The sequence below is a fragment of the Phyllobates terribilis genome, unplaced genomic scaffold (assembly GCF_046119375.1).
Source record: "Phyllobates terribilis strain yellow unplaced genomic scaffold, ASM4611937v1 Scaffold_7__3_contigs__length_470593459, whole genome shotgun sequence".
In the NCBI taxonomy this organism is placed as follows: Eukaryota; Metazoa; Chordata; class Amphibia; order Anura; family Dendrobatidae; genus Phyllobates; species Phyllobates terribilis.
The window spans coordinates 419547675-419572526 of NW_027362767.1; the positions used below are offsets into that span (position 1 = coordinate 419547675).

At 45.7% G+C, this 24852-nt stretch overlaps 1 protein-coding gene across 1 annotated transcript in view; it reads left to right on the forward strand.

Moving 5' to 3' along the window:
- The window catches only part of LOC141155582 (uncharacterized), a 232326-nt gene that overhangs the window by 27682 nt on the left and 179792 nt on the right, over positions 1-24852 (forward strand). The window lies entirely within an intron of this gene.

Sequence of the window (24852 nt, forward strand, 5' to 3'; positions counted from 1 at the left end):
GAAGTCCAGCATAGCCAGGAGGGCGGAGCTGGAATATAAAGGCAGGTGGTCACGTGACCGCAAAACACAAGATGGAAAAAACAAACAGGAGGGTTCTAAGAGTACCCCCTCTTTTATGAGGATCCTCCAGATCCTCCAGGCAAAGGCCTATCTGGAAACCTCCTGTGGAAAGCTCTAACAAGCCTAGGAGCAGAGACATCATCCGCCTTACCCAGGAGTTATCTTCAGGACCGAAACCCTTCCAGGAGACAAGATACTGTAATCTCCCTCTATGCCATCTAGAATTCAAGAGATGAGAAATTTCATATTCGCCATCTTCCACCACAGGAGGAACTGTGACAGTGGCGTCCCTATCTGATAAATCAGCCTTTTTCTACAAGGAAACATGAAACACAGGATTAATCTTCCAGGAAGTAGGGACATCCAACCTAACACCAGACGGGTTAACAACCTGAAGCACTTTAAATGGACCCACAAACTTAGGACCCAGTTTTTTTAGAGGGAATCCTCAACCGCAGGTTCTTTGAAGACAACCAAACCATGTCACCCACAGTAAACAAAACCTCCTTACGTTTCCTGTCAAAATACTTCTTGAACTTCTTGTTAGCCTCTTGAAGGTTGCAACGTACACTAGTCCAAACTGTCTCCAAATCACCGGAAAAATTCTCCTCCTCCGGCACCTCCGACCCCAATTTGGAGAATGAACCAAAAGACGGATGTCTCCCAGTACAACAATAAAAAGGAGAACACCCAGCAGAGGAGGATGTATGATTGCTAAGAGCAAATTCTGCAAGAGGCAGAAACTCAGACCACAACTCTTGATTATCCGCCACAAAACAACGCAAAAACTGTTCAACATCCTGGTTCTTTCTTTCAGTCTGTCTATTAGACTCAGGATGATACCCAGACAAAAATGACAAATGAACCTGTCACAAAAAGCACGCCAAAAGCAAGCCACAAACTGAGGTCCTCTATCAGAAACAATATCTGTGGGAACACCATGAAGCTTGACAATCTCCTTAACAAACGCTTTAGTGAGTGTCTTGGTGCAGGGCAACTTAATGAATGGAACCAAATGACACATCTTACTAAAATGGTCCATGACCACCCAGATGACAGTAAAACCCTCGGACACAGAAAGATCAGTAATAAAATCCATTGTGAGATGCGTCCAAGGCGCACTAGGAACCTCCAGAGGGCAAAGCAAACCCGCAGAAGGAGTATGTGAAGCCTTTGACCTAGCACACACCGTACATTGACGCACCCACTTGATGACTTCCTTCTGCCATCCAGGCCACCAAAAACTGCGGCTGATAAGTCTCTTAGTCTCCGAAATTCCTGGATGACCTGCCAACCGAGACTCACGACACTCCACAAACAAATCTCTCCTAAAGGTTCTAGGCACGAGCAACCTCCCATGGGGAGTGTTAAATGGAGCATCATCTTGAGCTTTCAGAATCCTATTCTCCAAAACGGAGCCCAATGCCGCCACCACAACTCCTTTCTGTAAAATACTCTCCTCCTCCTCGGCACCGACCGTAGGAGAGAAGCTGCGAGATAAAGCATCAGCTTTAACATTCTTAGTACCAGGGATATAGGTAACAGAAAAATGAAACTGAGAAAAAAAAAGAGCCCACCTAGCTTGACGGGCATTCAAGCACTTGGCAGCATCCAGATAGATCAAATTCTTATGATCTGTGAACACCTGAATAGGAAATCTAGCGCCTTCCAAAAAATGACGCCAATGTTCAAAAGAGAGTTTAATAGCCAGCAACTCCCGATTTCCAATATCATAATTCAGTTCGGTTTCCGAAATTTTTTTTGAAAAGAAGGCACAAAGATGTGCTCCATCCCTATTCTCCTGAGACAAAACTGCTCCGACCCCCACCGATGAAGCATCAACCTCGACCAAAAAAGGCTTGGTCTCATCAGGCTGCATAAGGATAGGGGCAGAACTGAACCTCTATTTGAGATACTTAAACGCTTCAATGGCCTCAGTAGTCCACTGGACCGTATTTGCACCTTTCCTGGTGAGATTGGTTAGAGGCTTAACAATTACAGAAAATTTCTTAATGAATTTCCTGTAATAATTGGCAAAACCCAAAAATCTCTGTATAGATTTCAAACCAATAGACCTAGGCCATTCCTGCACAGCCTGAACCTTCACCGGCTCCATCTCAAAGCCCTCGCTGGAAACAATGTAGCCCAAAAAACTAATTTTCTCCACAGCGAACTCACATTTCTCCAGCTTAGCAAAGAGTGAATTATCACTCAATAACTGCAAAACTTCACGTACACTCTGCCAATGGGACTCCAGATCTGGTGAATAAATCAAAATGTCATCCAAATACAACAACCACATTCTTACCAATCAAAGGTCTCAGGATGTCATTAATAAGGTTCTGAAAAAATGCAGGTGCATTGGTAAGACCAAAAGGCATCACCAGATTCTCAAAATGACCTACTGAAGCGTTAAAAGCAGTTTCCCATTCATTACCCTCCTTCACTCGTAACAAATTGTATGCTCCCTGGAGATCAAGTTTAGAGAATTACTTGGCCCCCACCAACTGGTTAAACAAGTCAGGAATTAACGGCAATGGATAGGAATTGCGTACGGTAATCTTATTAATCTCACGAAAATCCAGACATGGACGTAAACCCCCGTCCTTTTCTTTAACAAAGAAAAATCCAACTGCCACAGGCGACTTAGAAGGTCTAATGTGACCAGCAGCCAGGCTAATCTGTATGTACGCCTCCAAGGCCTTTCTTTCAGGGATAGTCAGATTAAACAAGCGACTCTTGGGAAGAGTAGCTCCCGGAACAAACTCAATGGCGCAATCATAATCCCTATGAGGAGGTGAAACTTGCGACTCCTCCTCCGAAAAAACCCTCAAAAATCTTGAATAGGTAGCGGTAATTCCCCTTTTTCAACAGCTGAAATGCGACCATTACAACATTTTTCATAGCATTTCGGACTCCAAGACTTAATAACATTAGTAGACCAGTCCAGTAAAGGATTGTGCAGTTTTAACCAAGGCAAACCTAGAATGACCGGAGAGGGTAAATGATCTAATACAACCAAGTCCAAAATTTCTTGGTTAACTCCATTGATAGTGAGGGGAAATGCAGCAACCTTGTGAGTAATACATTTCAAGGGAGTGTTATCAATAGTGTTGAGCCACACCCCGTAGTGTTCGAGTTCGGTTCGGTTCGTCGAACACCCGTGTGTTCGCCGAACTGTTCGTCGAACTGTTCGTCGAACACCTTCGAACACCGTTAAAACCAATGGCAGGCAAACAAAAACACATAGAAACACATAGAAAACACCTTCAAAGGTGTCCAAAAGCTGACAAACTGCTCAGAAGACACAACTAACACATGGAAAAGTGAGAAGTACATATAGTCATGCGAAAAGAAAAGAGGTGGAGGAGTAAAAGGAGGGGGAGACACAGATATAGGCATGTCATGCCCTTCTAAAATCCAAAAAGTGAGAAGCCGACACGGCCAGTCCGTTCCTGCCCGTGCCACCTCTGTGTCGCCGGGTTTGTGCCAGAGCCGCGGTGGACCGTGACGGCCAGCCCCCCTATCCCAATACTGGTGCCTGTCCGCCGGTGGGTCGAGGCCCCACACAGTGGGGGGGGGGGAGTAACATCTGCAGAAGAAAGACCATCTTCCAGCCAAACTAAGATGTCGACTTCTTTTCATGGACAATGTGATACGATCCCATTCTTACGGACACGCCCATCGCTACAAATTCTAGATGAGGCACAAAAACAGCAGGTGCTTCAACGGATATCAAGTGCTCCTTCAAGTGGGCTCTCCATCGCCTCAATTTCAACATCACAAATACTCCAGTCCTCAGAGGTGTCACCCCAATCGCACTTGCTTCCTCACAGCTCCCAAGTCTCCAGCTGCCCGTCTGAGTATGGGGTAACACAGATGGTTGAGTCTGCACAGCTGTTTACTCATACTATAGCCTGGGAAACGGAGGTCTGCTCCAGAGCTTCTGTTAATCCAGATGAGGAAATGATCTGATCTGATGCCCAGAATCTTTATAAGTCGGATCCAGGACCAGATGAAGAAGGTTCTGAGCATAATGTAGACCCTTGTTCCCAAACTGTAACTCCTGTTGGTGGAGACAATGATGACGACGATGATGAGACTCAAATACCTGATTGGAGCGACAACTTGACTTTTCGGTCAGGGCAGGAAGAGGTTGGCTCTGAGGAAGACGGGTGTGATAACACACAGGGTGATGATGACGAGGTTGGAGATCCCACTTACTGTCAACCCACAGTCAGCCAGTCGATGAGGTCAGCAGAGGAGGTGGAGGAGGATGTGACTAGCCCTGGGGATGGGGATGACTCGGTACCCGGGCATTTGCCTGGACTTGGGGATGTCGCGGTGGTCGGCTCCCTGGCCCGTACCCTGGGGTCTCTCTTTAAAAGGGTGAATAATTGTTAATTTTATAAGAGTTCATGACGCCACCTGTGGTATCTGGTGACAAGCACCAGCGCTGCAGCAGTCCACTGAGGCCGGTGATAAGGCAGCTCGATTGTATAGCTCCCCACAGGTGGAGCTAGGTCTCAGGGCAGCGTATGCAGGGGGAATGCAGGACAGGCGAGACCCAGCTGGGTCAGAGCAAGAATGGGAACGGACACGGTAGTCACTTCAGTACCTTTTACTGGTGGAAATTCAGGCACATCCCTGAGCACTGTAGGGTGAAGGGTGCATATCAGGATCCTCCCCAATGAGCGGGTGTAGGGCCTCCTGTTTCTTGCGTCTGCGTAGTAAGTTTCTGACCTGCCTGGAGCTAGGCCTAACTTTGTCTCTGTCCTGCGCTGGCTGACCTTGTGGCAGGGCCTTCTCTTGGAGTTCACGCTCCCAGTATGCGGGGCCTAAGCGTCTCCTGGCTCTGTTACATATCAGCACCTTAGCGATCCTGGGACTTGTAGTTCTCCAGGGATTCCGGTTATGCCTTACTGGGTCATAGAGATACCGGTAAGCTCGGATCCTGTGTCCGGTAAATGCTTCGGGGTGAGCTGGTTAAGCTCTTCTGCCCCTTATGTATTAACTCGCCACTCGCCTTCGGCCTACTCGTGCCCTCAATAGGCTATACACACTAACGGCAGCTTGCCGCGCTTCACTGATCTTACGGCACCGGCACACCTTAAGCTCTATCTGGGCTCCCTGAATCTAGCAAGCAGGAGGCTCGTGCTCCACTGCTGAACTATTAACTGCGTTCTCTAGACTAGGCTGAGCTCCCCTGCAGACTGACCTCTCTTAGGCTTCTCTACTGCAGGAACTCTTCAGAGGAACTGAACTGCCTAGCTCCACCTTCCCTATTTATATCCCTAACGGGCTCCCTCTGCTGGTCTGAGGTGGAAGGTGGAGATGTGTGAATGTTTATGGGGGCCTCTTGTGGAGGATTCCATCAATGCACTCTTCTAGGATCTGTGATACAAAGCACAGAGGGGCATCACAGATGCTATTGACGACGAGGTTAGGTTGCGCCTTCCTGAACAGAGACGGAGTACTGGAAGCACGTCAACTACTGCATCCTCAACCACAACTCTGCCTCTGACCACAAGTCGTAGTGGCTCTTCAGGTCACATGGGCTCTAAGCCTTGCATAGCCTGGGCATTTATTCAGATCGATAAGGATGACCCAACTCGTGTTATCTGTAATATTTGTCAGCAAAAGCTAAGTAGAGGCCAAAAAATCCATAGTTTGAGTACTTCATGCATGTACCGTCACATGGATATGAAGCATAAGTTTCAGTGGGAAGCTCACTGTGCTACAATGCGGCCTAGCCGGCTGGGCCAACCACCGTCTGCCCCATCTTGTGCATCCGCAGCCTCTTCATCCTCTGTGACTGGGGGGACAGCAGTCACACATGTTTTTGGACGCAGACCTGCCACCTCTTTACCCGCAACAGCCAGTGTGATTGGCAGGTCGTCAGTTCATTGGGAAGTGGAAACACCTGCTAGTGTTGAGCGCTCTCCGACATCGAGAGCACCACCTTTGGATCAAGGCAACCTAACATGTCCGCCTGCATCTTCCTCACAGACCGGCAGTTTGCCGGGGACACCCTACTCAACACCGTCTAAGCACAACAGCCAGCCCTCGGTCCCTCAGATGTGGAAAAGTAAAAGACCATTTCCTCCTAGCCATGAGAAAGCTAAGAGGTTGAATTTCACCATCTGCAAGCTGTTGGCTACAGAAATGCTGCCTTTCCACCTGGAGGACACAGAGGATTTTCAAGACCTTATGTCCGTCACAGTGCCCCAGTACCAGATGCCCAGTCGGCACTACTTCTCAAAGAAAGGTGTGCCTGCGCTCCACTAGCATGTCGCACACAACATCACCGCTTCTTTGAGAAACTCTGTGTGTGACAGGGTGCACTTCACCACAGACACTTGGACGAGAAGGCATGGACAGGGGCGTTACATGTCGCTGACTGGGCACTGGGTAACTATGGTGACAGCAGGACAAGGGGCTGCTGTCCAAGTCTAACCGTCCCCACGAGTTGTGCGTCAATCCTCTTTATCTCAAAGTTCCTCCACTGCTTCTGCCTCCTCAACCTCCTCTCGGTCCTCCAACTGCACCCAAAGACTGTCTGGTAATGCCACCTGCTTTCTAACTGCGCAGAAGGAATCCTGCACACCTCCTTACTATGCTGGCAGCAGGGCTCAACGGCATCAGTGTTTACTTTGAAATGTCTGGGAAATGTGAGTCACACAGCTGAGGAGTTGTGGTCAGCTCTGGAGACCCAGTTTCATGAAAGGTTGTCTCCACTGGACCTGCAACCAGGGAAGGCCATGTGCGACAATGCTGCAAACCTGGGTGCGGCACTTCGCCGGGGCAATGTCACACACGTGTCTTGTATGGCTCACGTGTTGAACCTGGTTGTCCAGCAATTTTTAGCCCACTATCCCGGACTAGATGGCCTTCTGCAGAGGGCACGGTCGCTGTATGCTCACTTCCGCCGTTCGCATCCCGCAGTTCAACGACTTACATCTCTACAGAAGTCGTTGGGCCTGCCAGTTCACCGGCTGAAATGCGATGTGCCGACACGGTGGAATTCAACTCTGCACATGTTGCAGCGACTGTGGCAGCACCGACAAGCCCTGGTGCAATACGTTCTGACGTATAGCCTGGGCCAACGAGATCCAGAGGTGGGGCAAATCATGCTGCAGGAGTGGTCTCAGATCAGGGACCTATGAAGTTGACGCGCCCCCTGGGCCATGGGGTACCCTGAGCCGGGCCGGTAGACGCTGGGGGTTGTAGTCACTGTGGCGGTGACCCAGTCCGTGACCCAGGGCGGTCAATCCAAGGGTAATTTGTATATATGGATTTTATAATGTCTGACTACGCCACCTGTGGAGTGCGGCCAAAAGGGCCGCCACTGCGGAACAGTCCTCTGAAGCTGGTGGTTTTGCAGCAACGGTATTATTACTCACCACAGGAAGAGTGTAGCTTCAGGGCAGTGTGGGTGGATGATGGTGGTTGTAGTGCAGGGAGTCAGTAATGAACACAGAGTCCGTGTGATGCCGTCTCAAGATATTACTCACAGTTGTTGTAGTCCAGATTACAGATACCAGAGCAATCTACCCCGTCGTGCTGTGCATACTCAGTGAGGGGTTCAGTCCACCCCCAGATAGCTCCGGAGTACTTAGCAGGACCCCCTTCTGGCCTTCTCCCTGCACCTCACACCCAGTGACACTTCTATCCGGTATCCTCGGGCCTTAGCGGGTGACGTGTGTTCCGTCCCCTGGGTCCTATGTGGCTACCTTCTTAGTGAGACTGGTGTGGACTTTGGCCTGCAGTACATGAAATGCAGCAGCCTCCGGTTTCTAGTTGAGCCTTGCTGTTTCTCCGCTAGCTGAGGGACCGGTTCCCCTTATCTGGCCTGACCCCTCTACCTCCTGGTAGCAGCGGGAGTACGGGTGGCCTTCTGCACGGCCCGTAGCCGTAGGGTCCCTTCGGTTCCTGGAGCCTTCCAGCTCCCACTCCTCTCTTCTCTCCTTCAGTCCTGGGCCTCCCAGGCTAGGCCCGCCTCCGGAGCAGAGCTCATGCCTAGTCTCTGCTCCTGTCACTTTTCCTCCTCTGTCTGGCTTGCTCTTTCTAAGATGGCTTCCTATTCATACTCTCCTTGTCATGTGCTCCCTTAAGCTGCTCCCCTAAGCACCCACTACATAGGACCCTCAAACCAGCTAGGGACCTGGGACTGTGCTCTCCCTTAGGAGCAATCTCGCCCTACCCCCACTGCGGGTATGTGTTGGATGCAGGAGTTAGGGTCCCGAGCCATACGCCTTCCTTACCTGAGGGTGAGATACCACACCTCTGGGTGAGATGCAGTAACTCTGTGGCGACTGAACCCTCAGGGGCGCCACACACCCTTCTGCACAGTTTTGAAATGGCGACGAAGATGTTTAGTGCTGACGATGATGCCATTATCAGCATGACTATTCCGGTGATTTACATGCTGGAGCACACATTAAACAGAATTCAGAGTCAGGTGGTGGGACAAGAGGAGGTGGAGGAAGTAGAGGAGGAGTCGTATGCGGAAGGGATAACATCTCCAAGGTCCAGACGGTTGGCAGCACCAAGGCGGCAGGCATGGGAGGGTGGGGGAGAGGGATTAACCAGGGCGCATGGTAGTAGCCAAACTGAGGAAGGTGCAGGAGCCGAGGAAGAAGTGGAGGACGAACTGGCGATGGGCATGGAAGACTCATCAGATGAGGGAGACCTTGATCACATTTCTGTTGTGCGAGGATGGAGGGAGAGGGCAGAGGAAGGAAGCATGATTCTTACCTCGCTACCAACACAACAAGGACTTGGTCCTTCTGGATGCGCAAGACACATGAGTGCCTTCTTGCTGCACTACCTGCAACATGACCCCCGGATTGTCAGAATTCGAAGTAATCCCGACTACTGGGTTGCCACACTCTTAGATCCCCGGTACAAAAGTATATTTGCCGAAATAATTCCTGCCATAAAAAGGTATTGACGAACGCAGGAGTATCTGCAGACGCTGTTGCAGAATCTTACATGTGCTTTTCCACAAAACACCAGTGGTGCACGTAGTGAATCTCCCAGTTCTAACTTGCCAACGGTGGGACTGTCGAGTCTTCATCACTCAAACAGTAACAGTAACACAGTATCTGCTGGTAACAGCAATTTTGTGGAATCGTTTCACCACTTTTTTAGACCATCCTTTGCAAGGCCACAGGAGACAAGAAGTCTGACACATAGTCAATGCCTAGAGAGGATGGTACAGGAGAATCTCCAAGTGAACATCGAAGCCATGACTGTGTCACTGGACCCTTGCTCATTTTGGTATTCCATTCTGGAAAAATCGCCGGAGTTCGCCACTCACGCCTTGGAGATCTTGTCATGTCATACAGCCAGCGTTCTCTCTGAACGTGTGTTCAGCGCTGCTGGTGGTGTGCTGACAGATAAGCGCACGCGGCTGTCCACTGAGAATGTAGACAGACTCACGTTCATAAAGATGAACAAATCATGGATTCGCAAGGACATTTCTACCCCTGTGACATCCTTGGGAGACTAAAAGCTTGGGGATTTGGTAAAATCACCTCACCAACCGTTTTAAGCAACAGTGGGGCAATTGATGCCACTTAACCCTAGAACGCATGACCATAAAAATCTACACTTTCACATACCTGGGGCCCTTTAGGCCCGTGTGCAAATAACATGGAATAACTCAAACTCAAATGACAAACAACTATATACATGAAGAATACCTAGAGTTTCAAAATTCTAACTAAAGTAATCTTGCAGAAAATAGAAAACAATTAACTGGGCGGGCCTGCAAGGCCACAGGTATGCGTTCTAGGGTTAAGTGGTGTCTGTGCCACAATTTTGGGAGTCCCCTTGCTGTGTCTTACGTGACGTTGGCATCATCAATTCCAGGTGGGTTGGGTCGCACCCCCCCCTTTTAACTGTAAGAAACTACATACACTATGGCTTGGGGTAACACAGATGGTTGAGTCTGAAGAGCTGTTTACTCAGAGGTCTGCTCCAAATCTTCAGTGTCTGCTAGTCAGCGTAGAATTTTTAACTGCATCTAGCCTAGGCAATACTTTGGGCGTAGTAGCCCAGCTGCGACGCAATCTGCACCGCCTGTGTATCTAATAAGAATTTTTAAATGAATCTAGCCTAGGCAGACTGTGGGGACCCCCAACCAAACCCAGACGCTCAGCCCCCCTACCGCCCCCCTTTCATGGACAATACAATAATGTAACTCTTACAACTAGATGGGTGAGGATCGGTCACAGCTTTATTAACTCTTTATACTCATTCCATTAGAAAGGCATTTTATTTCTAAAATAATTCAGCTTGTTGCAGCATGCCCTGGGTCCCCACTCCGGCAAGTTGGCCAACAAGTGTAACTCTCCAACATGTCCTTTCTATTTCCAGGACACGGAGGATCCAGCGTACTCGTATGCAGGACTCTGACCCCCACCCATCACTCTTAACGCTTGTTCCACTCCGTCCTGGAGTCCTGACAGGAATATGTCCAGTCCAATATCTATTAAGTGAACACCGTCGGCCGTATGAGGCCTGCTTTATCTCCTTCCAGTTGTCGGTGTCGTATCACTACACCGCCTCTGTCTCTTCTAAATTTTGCCATCCGAATATTTATTACCCGCCTTGTCCATTCGATGGCCGTGATGGCTCGCGCACCTTGCCATACCGCTATCGGCACAATCTCTGACCATACTATAGCTAATTTTGTGAAAAATTCTCTGAAGCGCTCAGTGTCTAGTTTCATTATTGCCATTAGTTATGCGCTCTTGTGATGACCTAGGTTGTTTCCCCCGGCCTGTATAACTAAGATGACCGGACCTCTTGCCTCTCTCCCTACCTTGATTACGTCCATTAGTACCTGTGGCCATAGCAGGCCTCTAATACCTCTCCAGTTGAAATATGTGTTATGAAACTCTAATTTCCTCCCGCCTGGGCGGACTTTCGCCCTTTTTTGTGCCCAATATATATACGAGTGGCCTATCACTCACACTGTTGGCTTAGCGTCACCTGTAAAAGAAACAAACCACGTTAGGATATCAAGTCCGGTCTTATGTATCTCACTAAACAGGTGGATCGCCATCTCCCTATCCTCTGAACTTCCGTTTCTGACAGTCCTGCTCTTGCTGCTTCCGTGGCCGCAACTATACGGAATGAGTGTGTCCCGTAATCTTTGGGGTGGTTCCCTGCCGATGTTATGCATTTATTAAATATAGCTTGGAACAGGTATCTTGATAATGGCGTTCCATCAATGTGTGATAGGAAGAAATTACTTTGTGATCTGATAGTTATATATGTTTTTACTATTGATACCCGACTCATTGTACCGTTTGTGGGTTGTAGAAGTACCCAAGTACCCCTGCCCGCTGGAACCGTTTTCGATTGGTGTATGCGTAGACGTATTGCATTATTGGCTATGACTACGTCCTGGTGTAATAAGCCTCCACTGGTGGTAATTTTGGATTGAGGGACTAATTCGCTTATACATAGCGCCCCGAAGAAGGCGATCACAAATGCAGTAGACATTAGTGTTGCTTCAAATTGTGAGTGTCATGTTAATGGTGTTAGGGATAAGATGTGAGAAATCAGTTTTAGTGACACGGGACGGGACGTCTACATTCCTGACTTGGCTGACCCCTTTTCCACCCTTTTATGGATTGTCTGATGATGAATCTTTGTCACATCTCCCCAATTCAGTAGTTGGAAGTGAAATGCTACTCCAGTCAGACACCGCTGCGCTGACGCCCCTGATATGCCCCTCATCATTAGCTGGTGGAGAAATTCTATGGTGACTTGTGATCTGGCTTGTTCACATTGGTCAACCCGTCTGCCTGCTACTAGTCGTGTCCACTCTTCCCATGCCTTACCGTATGCTTGCCACGTTGACGGGGCAACTGACGCTCTGATTAATGGCATCAACTATTCGCCACTAGATCCCATAGGGAGGGTGGGCAACTGTTGCCCGATGGGTGGGCGTTGTGGAAGAGCTCTGTGAAAATCTGCCAATTGAATTGTTATAAAGCGTTAGCAGCAGCTTTATACCCCTCAGCATAGTGTCTAGCGCGGACCCATACATTGTGTTTTAGGCACAGGAATGCTAGCCTGCGTAGTATGCCTAGCACTGGGAGAGACGATGATGCCATCTTATTAATGCAATGCGCTAGGCTGGTGTTTTGTGTTATGAAGCGTATATTTTTGTTAGCCAGGCGCGCGCCCCATATTTCTATTGCTACCACTATTGGGAAAAATTATTTTCAGGGCTAGATACAGCTAAAAATTATTATTAATTTCAAAGCTGGTGGAGCTTGGTATAGATGGCCTAATACAATGAGTCCCACACACTGCTAGAAGCCCAAATATTTTTTCAGAGCTAGATGCAGATAAAAATTATTTTTAATTTGCAACCTGATGGAGGTCAGTATAGATGAACTAATAGACCCAGTCCCACACACTGCTAGAAGCCCAAATATTTTTTCAGAGCTAGATGCAGAAAAAAATTATATTCAATTTGCAACCTGATGGAGGTCAGTATAGATGGACTACTAGAACAAGTCCCACACACTGCTAGAAGCTCAAATATTTTTTCAGAGCTAGATGCAGAAAAAAATGATATTCAATTTGCAACCTGATGGAGGTCAGTATAGATGGACTAATAGACCAAGTCCCACACACTGCTGGAAGCCCAAATACTTTTTCAGAGCTAGATGCAGATAAAAATTATTTTTAATTTGCAACCTGATGGAGATCAGTATAGATGGACTAATAGACCAAGTCCCACACACTGCTAGAAGCCCAAATATTTTTTCAGAGCTAGATGCAGATAAAAATTATTTTTAATTTGCAACCTGATGGAGGTCAGTGTAGATGGACTAATAGACCAAGTCCCACACACTGCTAGAAGCCCAAATATTTTTTCAGAAGTAGATGCAGAAAATTTTTTTATTCAATTTGCAACCTGATGGAGGTCAGTATAGATGGACTAATAGAACAAGTCCCACACACTGCTAGAAGCCCAAATATTTTTCCAGAGCTAGATGCAGATAAAAATTATTTTTAATTTGCAGTCTGATGGAGGTCACTATAGATGGACTAATAGACCAAGTCCCACACACTGCTAGAAGCCCAAATATTTTTTCAGAAGTAGATGCAGAAAATTTTTTTATTCATTTTGCAACCTGATGGAGGTCAGTATAGATGGACTAATAGAACAAGTCCCACACACTGCTAGAAGCCCAAATATTTTTCCAGAGCTAGATGCAGATAAAAATTATTTTTAATTTGCAGTCTGATGGAGGTCAGTATAGATGGACTAATAGACCAAGTCCCACACACTGCTAGAAGCCCAAACATTTTTTCAGAAGTAGATGCAGAAAAAAATGATATTCAATTTGCAACCTGATGGAGGTCAGTATAGATGGACTAATAGAACAAGTCCCACACACTGCTAGAAGGCCAAATATTTTTTCAGAGGTAGATGCAGAAAAAAACTATATTCAATTTGCAACCTGATGGAGGTCAGTATAGATGGTCTAATAGAACAAGTCCCACACACTGCTAGAAGGCCAAATATTTTTTCAGAGCTAGATGCAGAAAAAAATGATATTCAGTTTGCAACCTGATGGAGGTCAGTATAGATGGACTAATAGAACAAGTCCCACACACAGCTAGAAGCCCAAATATTTTTTCAGAGCTAGATGCAGATAAAAATTATTTTTAATTTGCAACCTGATGGAGATCAGTATAGATGGACTAATAGACCAAGTCCCACACACTGCTAGAAGCCCAAATATTTTTTCAGAGCTAGATGCAGATAAAAATTATTTTTAATTTGCAACCTGATGGAGGTCAGTGTAGATGGACTAATAGACCAAGTCCCACACACTGCTTGAAGCCCAAATATTTTTTCAGAAGTAGATGCAGAAAAAAATTATATTCAATTTGCAACCTGATGGAGGTCAGTATAGATGGACTAATAGAACAAGTCCCACACACTGCTAGAAGGCCAAATATTTTTTCAGAGCTAGATGCAGAAAAAAATTATATTCAGTTTGCAACCTGATGGAGGTCAGTATAGATGGACTAATAGAACAAGTCCCGCACACAGCTTGAAGCCCAAATATTTTTTCAGAACTAGATGCAGATAAAAATTATTTTGAATTTGTAACCTGATGGAGGTCAGTATAGATGGACTAATAGAGAAAGTCCCACACACTGCTAGAAGGCCAAATATTTTTTCAGAGCTAGATGCAGATATAAATTATTTTTAATTTGCAACCTGATGGAGGTCAGTATAAATGGACTAATAGAATGATGCTATGCCCAAAAGATTTTACTTCACTAGGTGCAGTAAAAAAATTGGTATTCTATACACAAGTGGTATATCTTGCAACACAGATAGGCTACTCCACTGACTAACACACTCTGCAATAGGCCAAAAAGGATTAGCTTTGCTAGATTCATCCAAATGCTGTGAAAAAAACTTGCACAGCACTGGCACAGTCCTGCCTGGCAAAAACTGATAGGAACTGATGTAACCTAGTCCTGAAAAGGACTGCAATTACAATTAGGCTTTACTCCCACAATCTATCTATTTAAGAGCACAGACCTGCCTGATAAAAGTTGTAGGAAATGCTGTAACCTAGTCCTTAAAAGGACTGCAATCACAACTATTCCCTACTCCCAAGCTATCTGTAGATTTGTGCGAAAATTGGCTTGAAATTAACAAGGTTTAGCTCACACAGCAACAGCGGTGCCGTCTAACACGCAGCTGCAGCAGTGAGAAAATGGTGGCGACTGGGAAAATGGCTTGGTCTTATAGGGCAAGGACATGTGACATACACTGCCAATGACACATGCCCTTGCTTGTGTGAAAAAAAGCACTTCGCTCCGTGTGTGCGCTGCTGATAGGCTGACAGATTGCACCTCCCCACTGTAAATGCGGGAAAGAGAAAAAAAAATGGAGATCTTCATTGTTCCTTCAGAGATCCATCCCCTGCCCCTCCCCCCACCCCGCTGTACACTCAAACTGCGTATTAACATTAATTTTCATCATTACTGAGAAAAAATCCAGTTATGATTTTGGTGCACAAACAGTTATCGAACATAACCTCAAACAGCCGAATTTTTCTCAAATCGTTCGTGTTCGCCGAACGGCTCGAACACCGCCCAAAACAGCTCGAATTTGAGATTGGCGAACAGTTCGAGTAGAACAACGCTCATCTCTAGTTATCAATTTCAATCACAGAAATAGGTGATGACAAAGGTTTGGATCTCAATTTAAGTTTTTCCAAAAACCCTTTATCAATCACATTAAGTGTTGAACCACAATCCACAAATACCTGAAATTCAATCAAATTTTCCTGCAAAGTAGTACTCCCTGAAAGAAATACGCCTGCAGAGCGTAAACAAGCTATACGGGCGTACCTGACCTCTTTTTTTCTTTACTTAAATTAAGCTCACAATTCTTAATCAAATGGTCAGCTTTACCACAATAAAGACACAATCCCTTGGCGAACCTCCGGTCTCTTTCCTGAGAGGAGAGCAACTTCGCCCCAACCTCCATCGGTACTCCGCCGTCAGAGCAGATTTTCTGGGGACTAGGACCTGGCATTACAGGAGTCTTTAAATCATTCTGTCTAAATCTCAGCCTCCTGTCCACACGAACAGCTAATTGCATGGCATCTTGCAGAGTCTCAGGTGCGGGGAATGCAATTAGCAAATCTTTAACCCTTTCACTCAGACCAGAAAAAAATAGACATTTCAGAGCAGGATCATTACATTTGACTTCTGAAGCCCATCTACTAAAGTGTGTGCAATAATTTTCAACATCACCTGACGCCTGATTCAAACGCCTGAGTTCTGCCTCAGCAGATGAGGTTCGATCTGGATCGTCATATAATAGACCCATAGCTGAAAAAAACTATTCTACAGACCTTAAGCATGGATCATTAGGTTGGAGAAAAAAGGCCCACCCCTGTGGTTCTTTGCGCAAAAGTTACATAATAAAACCTATGCACTGTGATTCATTCCCAGAGGACCTTGGTCTCAAACAAAAATATAACAAACAAGCATTTTTAAAGGAAAAAAGATCTTGCTGTTTACCATAAAAAACATCAGGCAGTCCTACCTTAGGTTCCAGAAAATGCGCTCCAGAACAGCTACTCACGTGTTGCTGGAGCTCGGCCATCTTCAGAGACAATCCCTGCAAGCGTTGAGCCAAATCCTGGATGGAAACGATACTGATCCAAGAATTTCTTTCCTTTTAGTTTTTTGGGCTGGACTTACTGTTATGATCTGCAACATGTACTAAGGAAAGATAGGGGAAAGCTGTCCCTACAGTAAGACTAAGCTCAATCCCTACGATGTAGCGGGCTGCCTGTTCCTAACGAACAGACCCGCCTTAATCCTCGCTAGTCTGAACGAAGACCTATAGCATAAGGGGAGGGGTCCCTAAAACAACTAAGGACTGGAACAAAAATGGGACACCTCCTAAACAGAGAAGTTGTTGCAGAACACAAAAAGACAAACAGACATAAAGGTAATAGAGATCCCAGAAGGAACAAGCGAACTGACAGATATAGGCACCGAAGCACCTGGCTAGAAAAACAGTAAACAACACTGAAGTCCAGCACAGCCAGGAGGGCGGAGCTGGAATATAAAGGCAGGTGGTCACGTGACTGCAAAACACAAGATGGATAAAACAAACAGGAGGGTTCTAACACTCCTGTTCCTTGGTGGGGAGACTGAATTCACGGTCGACCCCTAGGCTAGTCTCACACTGGCTGGATATACTGTTTTAACAGTTTCGATGTGACCTAATACAGTCTTTGGATCCAGTATAATTTTGTGTTTCATAGTATTCATCACCGATACTGTCACTCGAGCAAACCCACCAGTAGAAATCGCAAGCACAGTCTCACCTTGAACTAGGCCTTCCGGAAGTTCTGAGGAGTCTTTCAGCACAAAAAGTCTTTTCTGGACTTTTCTTCCCGGTTCTACCCGGACTCCACACCTCAACCCCACCATTTGGTTTGCAGGGATGATGGTTGGGCACCCGCCTACCTTGACTTCTTTTAGGTCCATTGTATTCTGTGCTTTTTTTTATTCTATGAATCACATTTTCTGCCACGGTGTTGGGTATAGCAAGCGATGTGGCAATTGCATCCACCACCAGCGTCCCTGACTTGTGTTTCATGATGACCTCACTGATTACATTATAACCCAGGATAGGATCCTCTGCCATGTTCTGATCACTGGTCACAAGAAAAGGTACCAAAAGCTGAATGATGTTGCTGTGCTTCGTGGCCTTCAGTTGGAAAGTCACTTCCACCCAGCCTATGAAAGGGATCTCGGTCTGGTTGACGGCTTTGCTGTGGAGTTCCACTGGTCCCAAGAGTGACCGAAGGCAAGTATGTGGCAGGTAGCGCCTTCTCTATTCTTCATTTAAAAGGCTCGCTTGGGCTCCTGTGTCCCAGAGTACTTTTACCAGGAGTCCATCTAGATGGCACTGTATAAAGCACCTTTCACCGATTAGGCTGATGAGGCTATCTTTACTGACTGAGAAATCCTCCTCCCAGGAGTACATCGTTTGACCTTCGCACTGGGCATTAAGTAACTGATGCCCCTGTCTCCCTTTCAGCTGTTGTAGATGGGAACACACTTGGGGATAGTACTGATGCAGCAGTTTTACCTCATGCGCCATTCTGGGGTTTGGTGAGATTTGGATTTGCTTCTGGGGCCTCCTCCGTGTCGCGGTTACCAGTCGCCCTGCACTGGTAACCCGCTGTCATTTAACCCAAACGACCATGACCATTGGCATTCCTTGGCATAATGTCCTTCCTCAACACATCTTAGACAGTGGACACACACCGTACTCTGATTTGATGAACGGCACGCTTCACAAGCCGGGTATCTTCTGTTTTGGAACCCACTCCTGCGTCTGAGGGATATCGGTCTAGCCTGGAATGAATAAACTTTTTCACCTCAATCAACTCGGCACGCAGTTCCCTCTCAGAGGTGGCGCTGGAGGGTCTCTATGTTGATCTTTGAACTGGCCACCGGGGGGCTCCAACTTCAGCTGACTCATTTTGGTGATTTTAGGAGCAGAGCCTTTTTTTAACTTCTGTTCGCTCTCTGACTCCAAACTAGCGGCCTCATTCATTTTTTCAATTAGGATGCCAGGATCTTCTAGGTACTGTTTCAGCTGCAACTTGATATCTTTGCTGATTAATCCCATTGCCAATGATCTCAAGAACTTCTTCTGGACTAGTCCAGCATCAAACTTCTCTTCCTCTTCTACATCTCTGGGTGCAAACAACAGTCTATCCTTTAGTTCAATTGCTCTGAACAAGAAACTTTGGGGTGATTCATTATTATTCTCTGAGAGGTTAATGAGTCGGTGGAACAATTCTGAACTACTCTCCTCTTTATAGTGCTCTTTTAAAATCATCTTCAGTTGTTGGAAGGTCAATTGACTCTTCATTTCTAGCATACTATGCAGGTTCAGTCCTGGGCTGATCACTTTCACCACCCCCTCAACGATCTCATCTGGCTGGTAGCTTTTCTGTAAGCCTGCATCAATCTGGTGCAACAAGTTCCTATAAGACAGTCTCTCTTTCTGTTTACACTCTCCAATCTGTCCCAGGATCTTGAATTCTTTCCTTATGGTGATTTGTGGTGTTAGAGAGGACTGTCTCCCTGATTTATCTAACCTGAGCAGGTTAAAGGTCCTGTCTGAGTCTATCACCTGTTCAGAGGTTTTGGTCGATTCCTGCAGGGCTGTTGTTAGGGCTTTGAATTGTTCTTTCAATTCCTGTAGTTCAGTCTGTGGACGGAGATTCCCGCTTTTGGTAATTGGTGCCGCCCATCCATCCTCCAACTTCAACCTGGTTAGAAACTGTGCTAGTTCCTGGAGGACTGTCCCCATGACGTCTTCAGCTTCTTTCTCTCCCGGCTCATCCATTTTTGCATTAATGGCAGCTAACAGTTGTCTGCGGTTGTGTGCTTTGGAAATCTGTTCTACTGACATTTTTATATGTTCTGCTACTGTTCTCAATTCTTCACAGGTTAAATGAAGAAGCAGCTCACTAATTCTATTTTTTTTTCCACATCCATTGCTGCCAGTGAGTTTTTCTTCAGTGCTGGTTCCCTTAAACTGGTGTAGCAGAGTTGAGTTGAGGTGATATGCTGCTGTGTTTTTCCAGACACTTTTCCTCTTCTCCCGCTACACGCTAATTCCCACTCAGGATTCCGTATATGGGCCACCAATGATACATTCACGCCGCTAGTAGGGGTGAGACAGGTTACATGAATTCTTTGGAATCCTGGGGGAACCGTTACTCAGGGCGACCATAGACCATGTGCTGCAGCTTCTCTCAGGCACACAGAGGTATTGACCCTCAGGCACAGACACGTAGGTTGTTTCACTGACCAGACACACTTGACAAGATTCCTCATAATGCCCCATGCAGGATGTCACTTCCCCCCCTTTTAATGCCCCATGCAGGATGTCACTCCCTCCCATATAATGCCCCATGCAGGATGTCACTCCCCCCCTTTTAATGCCCCATGCAGGATATCACTCCTCCCCCCATATAATGCCCCATGCAGGATGTCACCCCCCCTCTCTTATAATGCCCCATGCCTCCATACATTAAAAAAAAAATCAAATACTCACCTCACTTCTCACCTGCTGCCGCTGCTCAGCTCTAGACTCCAGAGTCTTCCCGCTCTGCAACGTGACGGCTCAGGAGAGGGCGCGGTGGAAGACGTCACCGCGCCCTCTGACCTGAGACGTCACAGTCAGAGGATGCGGGAGAGACCGGAGCTGCTGCGGAGGCACGGGGAGGGGTAAGTATTGTGCCAGCCCTGAGCAAGTGGGGGGGAAGCGGGCGCTGACACCGCTCTCCTCCACTCATGGGTCCCATAGCGCGGTGGGGTGCCCGATGGTGAGTGGGCCCCCCGCCTGCTCAGGGCCCCGGCACTTGCCTGGGTGCAGGCACCGGGCCTGTTCCCCACAATCCCTCTGGGGCTCTGCTACAACACTCCCCTTCTCCTGTGACTCTGTTAACCCCTCTGGTTGCTGGAAGCTTATGGAGCACAACACTTCCTGTCTCATGTGCTTGTGTTACTTCTAATAGTTGCTGAATGCTTTTAAAGCAACAGCACTACTTCAGCATGTCACACAATCCCGACTTGTAATATAATTGATAAGAAATGTATCTAGTAATATCAAACTTTTGTTTTTATAAAGCAACACCATTGAATACAACCACAAAACCACGGACCACCAGTGAGTACTCGTTATGGAAGATATGATCTGCTTTGTTCGCGATACTCACCTCTCCTGTCGGCGTCCAACGCTGTCTGCCGCGGCTTCCCGGATGTCGCCATTGTGACCCGATGTCGTCATGACAGCATCCGGGGCACCAGACAGCAGGAAGATACTTTGGTCATATGCAGTGCAGGACCAAAGTATCTTCTGCATCTGCAGCACTGACAGCCTGTATAGCACAGGGATGGTGCTCCATCCCTATGTTATACAGGCGATCAGAATAAAAAAAGTGAAAGTTCCATAGTGGGACAAAGAATAAAAGTAAAAAAAGTGTTAAAAAGTGAAAAAAAATAATAATAAAATTTTTTTTTTTAAATATAAAAAAATAAAATAAAAAAATAATCCACCAAAAATAAAAATATAATGTACCCATCAATAAATATTATTATGAAAAAAAAAAACAATAAAAGTACACATATTTGGTACTGCCGCGTCCGGAACACCCTGACCTATAAAACTGTCCCACTATTGTACCCCTTTAGTGAACATGGTAAAAAATAAATAAAAAACAAAGCAAAAAACAATGCTTTATCATCATACCGTCAAACAAAAAATGGAATAACACGCGATCAGAAAGAATATAAATAAATATGGTACCGCTGAAAATGTCATCTTGTTCCGTAAAAAACAAGCTGCCATACAGCTCCATCAGCTGAAAAATAAAAAAGTTATAGCTCTCAGAATAAAGCGATGCAAAAAAATATTTTTTTTCTATAAAATAGCTTTTTTAGTGTAAAAGCGCCAAAACATAGAAAAACGATATAAATGTGGTACTGCTGTAAACGTACTGACCCGAAGAATATAGCTACTTTATCAATTTTACCACATGCGAAACAGCATAAAAAAATAAAAAAAAAAAACAATTCCTGAATTGTTAGTTTTGTTTATTCTGCTTCCCAAAAATGGGAATAGAAAGCAATCAAAAAATGTCACATGCCTGAACAGGGCACCAATAAAAACGTCAACTCATCCTGCAAAAAAACAAGCCGTCACATGACTCTGTCTTTCAAAATATGGAAAAATTATAGCTCTCAAAATATGGCGATGCAAAAACTAGATTTTACAAAAAAATGCGTCTTTTAGTGTGCGACAGCTGTCAATCATAAAAACCTCATATGAATCTGGTATCACTGTAATCGCATCAACCCGAAGAATAAAGTCGTCTAATCACTTATACCGCACAAAGAACGGCGCAAAAAATAAACTCTATTGTTAGGGTTGTGCTAGAGTTAGGGTTAGGGTTGGGGTTAGGGTTGGGCTAGGGTTGGGGTTAGGGTTGGGCTAGGGTTGGGGTTGGGGTTAGGGTTGGGCTAGGGTTAGGGTTGGGGTCAGGGTTGGGCTAGGGTTAGGGTTGGGGTTGGGGTTAGGTTTGGGCTAGGGTTGGGGTTGGGGTTGGGGTTAGGGTTGGGCTAGGTTTAGGGTTGGGGTTGGGGTTAGGGTAGGGCTAGGGTTAGGATTGGGCTAGGGTTAGGGTTGGGATTTTTTTCAAAAGTAAAAAAAAGATGACGATATGGTGACTAGTGTTTAGCGCAAGTGCTTGCTACTTGAGTTTGCATCGGCTGCTCGGATATGCACTGTGTATCGCGGGTGCTCAAGTGACATGCTCGAGTCTCCGCCCCATATGCTTCGCGGCCAAAAATTAACCTAGCGGTGATTGCCTGCCATGCACGAGCGATCCCCGCATGTGGGCGAGGACTCCAGCATGTCACTCGAGCACGCAAGATACATGGTGCATACCTGAGTACCCTATGCAAACTCAAGTAGCGAGCACTTGCTCTCAAGACTAATGACAACTATTCAATATGATGACCTAATGTTATCAAATTCTGTGTCGTACCTCTGGGTTCAAAATGTTTACTATACCCCTTGATAAAATCTTTGAGGGCTGTAGTTTCCAAAATGGGGTCACTTGTGGGGGGTTTCCACTATTTAGCCAAATCAGGTGCTCTCCAAACGCGACATGTTGTCGGCTCTTGATTCCAGTCAATTTTGCATTCAAAAAGTCACACAGTGCTCCTTTCCTTCTGAACTCTGCCGTGCGCCCAAACACTGTATTTTCACCACATATGGGGTATTTGTGTACTCAGGAGAAATTGCACAAAGGTTTTTGGGATCCATTTTCGCGTCTTACACATGTGAAAATAAAAAAAATTGGGGCTAAAACACCATTTTTGTTTAAAAAGTTAGATTTTTTTATTTTCACAGCTCCAAGTTATAAACTTCTGTAAAGCACTTGGGGGTTCAGGGTGCTCACCACACATCTAAATATGTTCCCTGAGGGGTCTAGTTTCCAAAATGGTGTCACTTGTGGGGGATTTCCACTGTTTAGGCACATCAGGGGCATATCCGCTAATTATTCAAGCAAATTTTACATTCAAAAAGTCAAATGGTGCTCCTTCCCTTCCAAACCCTGCCGTATGCCCAAGCAGTGGTTTTCCCCCACTTATGGGGTATCAGCTCACTCAGGAGAGATTGCACAACAAGTTGCATGGTGCAATTTCTCCTGTTACCCTTATGAAAATGCAAAACTGGGGGCTGAAAACATTTTTGTGGCAAAAATGTGAAAATTTTATTTTCACGGCTCCATGTTATAAACTTCTGTGAAGCACCTGGGGGTTCAAGGTTCTCACCACACATCTAGATAAGTTTTCTGAGGGGTTTCGTTTCCAAAATGGTGTCACTTGTGGGGGGTTTCCACTTTTTAGGCACATCAGGGGCTTGCCAAACGCAACATGGCGTCTGCTAATTATTCAAGCAAATTTTACATTCAAAAAGTCAAATGGCGCTTCTTCTCTTCCAAGCCCTGTCGTGCGCCCAAACAGTGGTCTTCTCCCACATATAGGGTACCGGCATGCTCAGGAGGAATTGCACAAAAAAACTCATGTTGCAATTTCTCCTGTTACTCTCATGAAAATTCAAAATTGAAGGCTGAAAAACATTTTTGTTGCAAAAATTTGCAAAATTTCATTTTTACGGCTCAATGTTCTAAACTTCTGTGAAGCACCTGGGGGTTCAAGGTGCTCACCACACATCTAGATAAGTTCCCTGAGTGGTCTAGTTTCCAAAATGGTGTCACTTGTGGGGGGTTTCCACTGTTTAGGCACATCAGGTGCTCTCCAAACGCAACATGGCGTCCGCTAATTATTCAAGCAAATTTTACAATCAAAAAGTCAAATGGCGCTCCTTCCCTTTCGAAGCGTGCCATGTGCCCAAGCAATGGTTTTCGCCCACATATGGGGTATCGGCATGCTCAGGAGAAAATTCACAACAAACTCTATGCCGCAATTTCTCCTGTTACCCTTATGAAAATACAAAATTGGGGGCTGAAAAACATTTTTGTGGGAAAAACGTGAAAATTTCATTTTTACGGCTCAGTGTTCTAAACTTCTGTGAAGCACCTGGGGGTTCAAGGTGCTCACCACACATCATCTAGATAAGTTCCCTGAGGGGTCTAGTTTCCAAAATGGTGTCACTTGTGGGGGGTTTCCACTGTTTAGGCACATCAGGGGCTCCCAAAACGCAACACGGCGTCCGCTAATTATTCAAGCAAATTTTACATTCAAAAAGTCAAATGGCGCTCCTTCCCTTCCGAACCCTGTTGTGCACCCAAACAGTGGTTTTTCCCCACATATGGGGTATCTGAGTGCTCAGGGGAAATTGCGCAATGAGTTTTGTCATCCATTTTTTCCTATTACACCTGCAAAAATAAAAAAAATTGGGTCTAAAGTAACATTTTTGTGAAAAAAGTTAAATGTTAATTTTTTTCTTCCACATTCCAAAAATTCCTGTGAAGCACCTGAAGGGTTAATAAAGTTCTTGAATGTGTTTTTGAGCACCTTGAGGGGTGCAGTTTTTAGAATTGTGTCACTTGTGGGTATTTTCTGTCATAAAGACCCCTCAAAGTGACTTCAAATGTGATGTGGACCCTAAAAAAATGGTTTTGTAAATTTTGTTGGAAAAATGAGAAATCGCTGGTCAACTTTTAACCCTTATAGCTCCCTGAAAAAAAAAAATTGGTTTCAAAATTGTGCTGATGTAAAGTAGACATGTGGGAAATGTTATTTATTAACTATTTTGTGTGACATATCTCTCTGATTTAAGGGCATAAAAATTAAAATTTTGAAAATTGCTAAATTTTCAAAATGTTCGCCAAATGTCCATTTTTTTCACAAATAAACACAAGTGATAACGAAGAAATTTTAGCACAATCATTAAGTACAATATGTCACGAAAAAACATTCTCAGAATCAGGGGGATCCGTTGAAGTGTTCCAGAGTTATTGCCTCATAAAGTAACAGTGGTCATTGGCCTGGTCATTAACGTGCAAACCACCTTGGGGGGTAAAGGGGTTAAAGTTGTCGCACCATCTGGCTTTTACAGGCTGTTTATTTTTCTACACATGGCTGCAGAATGAGCTTGCAACTCTTTCACCTGGCTTTTATTTCTCAGCTCATTTGTGACCACATCAA